The sequence below is a fragment of the Cynocephalus volans genome, chromosome 1 (genome assembly GCF_027409185.1).
Source record: "Cynocephalus volans isolate mCynVol1 chromosome 1, mCynVol1.pri, whole genome shotgun sequence".
In the NCBI taxonomy this organism is placed as follows: Eukaryota; Metazoa; Chordata; class Mammalia; order Dermoptera; family Cynocephalidae; genus Cynocephalus; species Cynocephalus volans.
The window spans coordinates 298399467-298407482 of NC_084460.1; positions in this window are offsets into that span (position 1 = coordinate 298399467).

An 8016-nucleotide genomic window follows, 5' to 3' on the forward strand; every position below is an offset into this window, starting at 1 on the left:
AGTGATGGGACACGCTGACATGGTCACCACGGACGGGCTGTAGTGAGGACACACCCTCACATCTGTGATACACATGCCAAAAATGTGAAGCCCAAATCTAATCATAAGTGACCATCAGACAAACCCAAATTGAAGGATAGTCTACAATTATGTTCAAATGTGTCAAGGAAAAACTGAGAAACTAAAGAGGCAGAAAACTTAAAGGCAACCCCGTTTCTGAGGAGCCTTTCTCTATAAAAGACATGACTGGGATAACTGGCCAAACTTGAGAGGGGTCTGGGAGCCTGGAGGTAGGAAAGTATTGATGTTAACGTCCTGATTTTGGTGACTTGGGATCAAGAAGGAGGATATTCTTGTTTGTGACAAATGTACACTTAAGTATGCAGGGGGACAGGGCACTGGGTCAGCTACTTACTCTCAACTGGTTCAGGGAAAAAAGAGTCTCTGTTCTTAAAATTTTTCTTTGAGCTTATGATTATTTCAAAATAAAAAGGAAGAAAGGTAGGAAGAAAGGAAAGGTCTCCCTTACTAATTTTACCTCACATATTGTTTTAAGCTCTTCAGAGGTATTTTCAAACATAAATGGAAATGAAAATATGTAACTTTATCAGCATATATAAAATCTGAAATCTTAAAACCCATATCAGCTGAAGTAGATATACTCAGATATTTGTTCTTTCACTGCCTTCAGGGTTTAAATATTTTTGAGCCGGATCGTTTTTAGGTTTTAAAGCTAAAATCTATATATTGAAGTTTGAGGAGTGTGCAAACACAGTTCTTTAGAATATTGCCAAAGTTTCGGAAAAATGAGACTTAGGTTTGACCTGATGTGCTTGGTATCTCATTAGACCCTCCATGCTTTGATATACTCTCACGGCAGAAGTTTCTGGCCTCACTCCGAGATCAGAAAGATTCTTTTCTGTGTCAGACTTTACAAGGAAGTGAAAGTAGAGAAAGCAATGCTTCACAGAATTTTCTATTCAAGCTTTTCCCCCTTTTCTTAAAAAACTAAAAGCTAAGAATAAAACATTTCAAATGTAGGGAACATCAAGTAATATAAGGTATAACCCAGGTACCAACCAATAAGACCTAGCAAGCGTGAACGTCTGCCTGAAGAAATAAAAACATTATAGAGACTTTGTGCATACTCCTATGTATTTCACTCCATCCGATTGCTCTCTCTCTCTCTCTCTCCCTACACAGAGGTGGCCATGTCCTCAAGGTGGTGTAGAGTCTTTCTCCCATCTATGGCTTTTGGTGTAATTCCACAAACAATATACACTTTGCTTTGAGTGCTTTAAATTTTTACATACGTGGTATCACTTTACATGAACATTCTACAATTTGCTTTTTTATTGAGGTAAAATTTAATGAAAAGTGCAGATCTTACGTGTACAGTTTGATGAGTTTTGATAAACGTGTATACCCACATAATCACTACCCCAGTGGAGATACAAAACATTTCCCACACCCCTAGAAAATTCCCTTCCAGTAGATCCCCACCTCTATAGATAACTGTTTGATTGCCAGCACCATTATCTCCGGCCATATCACCCTGAATTTGGTCCAATTTCTAGCACCAGAGATTAATAGAACTGCTATTAAAACTTTGTTAATTGCTGTGGTATCTTTGTCAAATACCCATTGACTGCAGGTGTGAGTCTGTTTCTTTCTGTTGCTCTATTTGTCTATCAAAATGTCAACGCCACACCATGTCGATTACCATAGCCTCATAGCAAGTCGGGGAATCACAAAGTGTGGGTCTTCCAACATTCTTCCATTTTAAGATAGTTTTAGCTATTTTTAGGTCCTTTGAATTTTTATAAAAATTTAAAAATCAGCTTTCCAGTTTCTACAAGAGAAACATCTGGGATTCTGATTAGGACTACATTGGATCCATACACCAATCTGTGGGAGAACTGACCTATTAACAGTACTGATTTCAAATCTTTTGGATAAATATCCAGAAGTGGGATTGATGAATCATACGGCTGTTCTATTTTTAATTTTTTGAGGCGCCTCCAAACTGTTTTCCACAGTGGCTGCACCATTCTACATTCCCACCCACAGCGTGCAAGGGTTCCAGTTTCTAAACAACAGGTGCTGGCGAGGATACAGAGAGAAGGGAACTCCCATACACTGTTGGTGGCAATGTAAATTGGTACAGCCATCACAGAAAACAGCACTGAAGTTCCTCAAAAAATTAAAAATAAAACTACTTTACAATCTAGCAATCCCATGCTGGGTATATATCCAAAGGAAATGAAATCAGTATGTTGAAGAGACACCTGCTCTACAATGTTCATTGCAGCACAATTCACAACAGCCAAGAGATGGAATCATAAATGTTCATCAACGCATGAATGGAAAAGCCCTGTGGTATATGTACACAACAGAATACTTTTCAGCTATAAAAGATAATGACGCCCTGCAGCAATATGAATGGAACTGGAGATCACCACGTTAAGTGAAGGAGGCCAGGAGCAGAAAGACAAATACCTCACGATCTCACTCATGTAAAATCTAAAAATGTGGTTCTCATAGAAGTAGAGAGCAGAATGATGGTTACCAGAGGCTGTGCAGGGCAGGCAGGAGGGAGAGGGGAAGAGGTTGGCCAAGGGGTGCAAAGTTACAGTTAGATAGGAAGAATAAGTTATGGTGTTCTAGGGTGACTGCAGTTAACAACAGTGTATTATATATTTCAAGATAGCTGGAAAAGAGGACTTGAATGTTATCACCACAAAGAAATGATCATTGTTTAGATCATAGTTATGTAACTACCTGGAGGGGATCATTATACAATATATGCATGTATTGAAACAACGCACTGTATCCTATAAACATGTACAATTAAAAATAAATTAATTAAAAAGAAATTCCCCTGATGGAGTTGCTGGCATAAAGATAAATGTCCCAAAGATGGGTAAGAGAGGACAAAAAGGTAGCAAAAAACATGGATCATTTATAAAATTGATTTTTCACTCCAAATAAATAAAATTAGCAAAAATAATTCATGTGTTTTAAACATTACTTCAAAGTATTGATTCACTCACTTTAGAGTCAGGTTTCAAATGGACACTAGGGTTGGACTAGAATCTAGAGGATACTAAGATTCCTTCTAATTTTAAGAGTGCATGATTTTGTATGTGATTCTGAAACAGAATTGCATCTCCATAAAAGGACTGCCAAGTAATTTTTTATAATTCAGTAGTAAAAATGCATTTTATTCATTTAAAATGTGAAACATGATTAATGTTACAGAACAGGTAGATTTGTGGACAGAATGTTGATCTGGAAATCATAAAATGTGGTTCACTTCTTAACCTTCTGATTGCCTCGAGCAAATCATTTAATTTGCCAATAGTTTCTTCATTTCTCAGACAAAGAAAATGAAGATGTTGAGAACTATATGATCTACAAATCCCTTTCTAGATTTAATTTTATTAATCCAGCAAAGAAATATCAGATGTAAGTGAAAATTCCTAGAAGAAAACATAACTTTTATGGGGGTGACAATTTGTGCCTGAGATCTGTGTCACTCTCCATTGTGTGTGTGTGTGTGTATTCCTTTATTTTTAAAAATTAGGTGGTGACGAGATAGAGGAAGGGATAGAAGTATAGATAAGTGGTAAAGCAAATATGGCAAAATAATAGTTATTAAATCTAGATGGTATAAATATATACGGGTGTTCATAGTACAATTTTTCAACTTTTCTGTCAGTTTGAAATTTTCATAATAAAAATTTGGAAATAAAAATAAAGCATTCCAATTTCTCCACATCCTCACCAACACTTGTTGTCTTTTGTTGTTTTTGATAATGGCCATCCTGATAGGTGTGAGATGATATCTCATTGTGATTTTGATTTGCATTTCCCTGATGACTGGTGACATTCAGCCATTAGTCATGCGTTTGACTTTTTAAATATATATTCCTATCGGTAATTTGTATGTTTTCTTTGGGAAAATGTCTATTCAGTTCCTTAGCTCATTTTAAAATTGGCCTAACTGTCCTTTAACAGATGAATGGATGAAGAAAATGTGGCATATGCATATGATGGGATATTAGCCAGCTTCCATAATGAAGGAAATTCCATAATACATGACCGCATGAATGAACCTTGAGGACATTATGTTAAGTGACATAAACCAGTCACAGAAAGATAACTACGGCATGATGCCACTTATATGAGTTATCTCATATAGACACACTCATAGAGTCAAAGAGTGGAATGATGGCTACCAGGGCCCTGGGGGATGGGGAGTTACTAATCAATGAGCATAAAATTTCAGTCAAGCAAAATGATTGTATTAGTCTGTTTTTGTTGCTGAATACCTGGAACTGGGTGATTTATAAAGAAAAACGACACTTATTGCTTACAGTTTCTAAGGCTGAGAAGTCCAAAGTCCATCTGGTGGTGGTGACAGTAACCCAGGGGTCTCACATTGGAAGACAGTGGTAAAAGAGAAAGCAGAAAGAGAGAGAGACAGACAGACTCTCTTCTTTTAACCCCCTCAGAACCACACCCCTGACCACCATTTTTAATCCATCTACTACTGCATGGTCCTACAATCCAGTCACCTCTTTAAGGCTCCATCTTTCAATTACCATAATAGGATTTCCCACCCTCTTAACAGTCACAGTGGGGGCCAAGTTTCTAATACATAAAACTTGGAAGACAATTCAAGCTTCAGTGAATTTTGGGGGACATAATTCAATCCACTACAATGATTAAGCTCTAGAGATCTGTTGTACAACATTGTACCTAGTCAACAATAATATATTATACACTTAAAAAAGTTAAGAAGGTAGATGTAATGTTAAGTGTTCTTACCACATAAAATTTAACAAAATAAAGAAGATTATAGAAAGAAAAACAGCATTACTGAGTCTCCCAATCCATGAACATGGTATCTCTCCATTTATTTTGGTATTTTAAAATTTCTCACAGGGCTGTTTTGTTGTTTTCAGTGTAGAGTTCTCAGGTAGTTTTTGTTAAATTTAATCTGATGTATTATATGGGTCTTAATGCTACTGTAAAGAAATTTTTAAATTTTATTTTCTAATTATTTGTTGCTGATATATAGAAATACAACTGACTTTTGTATATGAACTTTGTATGCTGCGGCCTTTCTTAATTCACTTACTAGTTCTTGTAGTTGTAGAGTCACCAAGATTTTCCGCATAAATAATCCTGTCAACTGCTAATAAAAGTGGTTTTTACATCTTTCTTTCCAATCCATATGCCTTTATTTCTTTTTATTTCTTCCTTATTAGGTTAGCTAGGACTTCCAGTATGGTGTTGAAAGGAAGTGGTGAAAGTGGTTACCCTTGCCTGTTCTCAATTTTAGCAGTAAAGTGTTCAATTTTTCACCATCAAGTATGATGTTAGCTCTAAGTATTCATACACAACCTATATCAAACTCATAGATGTCTTATATCAAATTGAGGAGATAAATCAAATCAAAATTATTCTATCTTTACCATGTTAAAAGTTATTATGATTTTGAGTTTTATCAAATGCTTCTTTTTATTAATTTAGTGAATTATATTGATTTTCAAATGTTAAACCAACCTTGCATTTCAGGGGTAAACCCCACTTCATGACAGCATATTGTATATATTGTTGGCTTTGATTTGCTTTGTCTATGTTCATGAAGGATATTGGTCTATAACATTCTTTTCTGGTAATGTTGAGCTATTTTCATTTGAGGGCTCTTATAAATAGTCCTACTGTAAATTTTTTTGAGTATTTCTTTTGATGCAATATGTACACCTTTAGGTTGGGTATGTACCCTGTGGTGAAATTTCTGGGTCAAAGAGTTCAACTTTAGTAAATATTGACAAAGTGGTTGTGCCAATTTACACCCCCACCTGTAGGGTACATATAGCAGTGCCACTCAAAGTGTGCATTGGGAACTATTTGTCATTAGTCTGAAATGAGGTAAGTCCAGAAATTGAGCATAAGCATTTAGAAACTTTTATAGAAATTTGACGTTGCTGTGACATACAAATGCGTGATCAGTAGGCTCATCTTGCTTAACAGTGGACGGACCAACTCAGATGTTGTCACACTTGCACGATGAGACAGTTGTGGCACAAGCTTCATGCTGGTCATGCTTGGTGGAGCCAGGTTTTGGTCTGCAATGACTTAAACTTAAAAATTAAAAAGCAAGCTGGTCCTTCACCACACATAGTTTGAGAAGCACTGGTGTATGAGAATTATGGTTGTTTCGCATCCTTGCTAACATTCTGCGATTTTCATTTCAGCCTTTCTGGTGGGTATGCAGTTGGATGGCATTGTTATTTTAATTCGTACTTTTCCAGTAATTAAGGAAGTTGAGCACCTTTCAGATGTGTATTGGCCATCAGAATATCCCTTTGTGTGAAGCACTTATCAAGTCTTTGCCCATTTTCAGGGTACATGTTTTTAGTTTTCCTAAAACATTTAACCTGGGTGCTTTCTTAACTGCCCCCCTCCCCCCTTTCCATGGTGAAGAAGGTGGGAGAAATATGGAGAGGGTAAAAACTTGATTCAGATGTGAGATCCACCTGAGTTTATTCATTTAGTTAGTATTCAGGAGCACCTAGCATGTGGCAAGCACAGTGTGAGACAACGGGGCTATGGCGCTGAATAAGCCAGGGACACTACTGCCCTCCGGGAATCTAGAATCCAATGGGGCGAGGACAAATAAACTGACAGCTCTGGATGTGTCAGGTGCAAGAGGAAAACAGGACAGTGAGAGAGTGACTGGAATGGGGGAGACTTTGGCTAGAGTGGTTAAAGAAGGTTTTCCTAAACAAATCATATTCAAGACTGCATCAGAATAACGAGAAGGAGGCAGCCATATAGTAGTCACTGGGCAGAGCATTCCAGAAAGAGAGAATGTCAGGTGCAAAAGCCCCCAAGGTAGATGCAAGTTGGTTTGAGTAAAATAGAGAACACTCTGATTTTGGTCAAAACTGGTATAATAGATGCCGTAGAAGCCTAGTGCAGTGGACACTGGGGGTGCCACCCCCATATGCCTTCGACCCCCTCATGTTTCTCTGTGTTCCTCCCTGACCATTAATGTGGGCGTAGTGCACAGGCTTGGACCGGAACTAATCTTTGAGAGACTGACCTCAGGTTCCTGAAGCTGCTTAGCCCACACGAGTTGAGATTAGGAAGCATATGAGGGTGATATTCCTCTGCCCACCACCCAGAAGCCCTCCTGCAGTGGCTGGAGGATGTAGGAGTATAGAACCCCAGATCCCTTACCTGGAGTTGGGGCAAACTCAGGGTGCAATTGAGGCTTCAGAGAGCGATGGGGGATCAAGGCTGCAAATGAGACTTAGCCGGAAATCATACCCTAGGTTGTCTTTTTCTGCTTTCCTTACTAGTTTCTTCTATGAGCACTTCCCAAATAAATCAGTTGCCCCTGAATTCTTACCTTAGGGTCTGCTTTTAGGGAACCCGACTTAAGACACCTTGATATATGCTTTACAACTGTTTTGTCTTTTTTCTGTTAAGAGTAGATTTTCTGTGGCACCAGGTAAGAGCATGGACAAACACGGGTTTGAATGCCACCTCTGCTCACCCTTGGCGGGCTACCTCCTCTCTCTGGGCCTTAGTATCCTCAGTTACAAAAGTGGGACAAAAAATAGTGCCACTGTTTATGGCTGTGTGAAGATCAAATGAAAAATGGTAGGTGACACTTAACAGAGAGACGGGCGAACAGTGAACACTCCGATTTAGCGATGACTAAGAAGCCTTTCTAAACTTCACCAAAGAATTCATAAACTGTTGCAGGCCTTAGGTTATATATCTGTTGTGTTCCTTAAAAAACTGCTTTGTGTCACTGGAGTTTGGCTGGGGATGGAGGTGGAAGAGGAGCAGAACTGGCAGTCTGGGTACCTGTGAGGTGCCATTAACATGCGTTCTCTCATTTAACCCTGTCAAGCACTTAGCAAGAACAGAAGGTGCTATTATAATTATTAAAGACAGGAACCTAATATTCAGAGCTACGTTGCCTGAGGA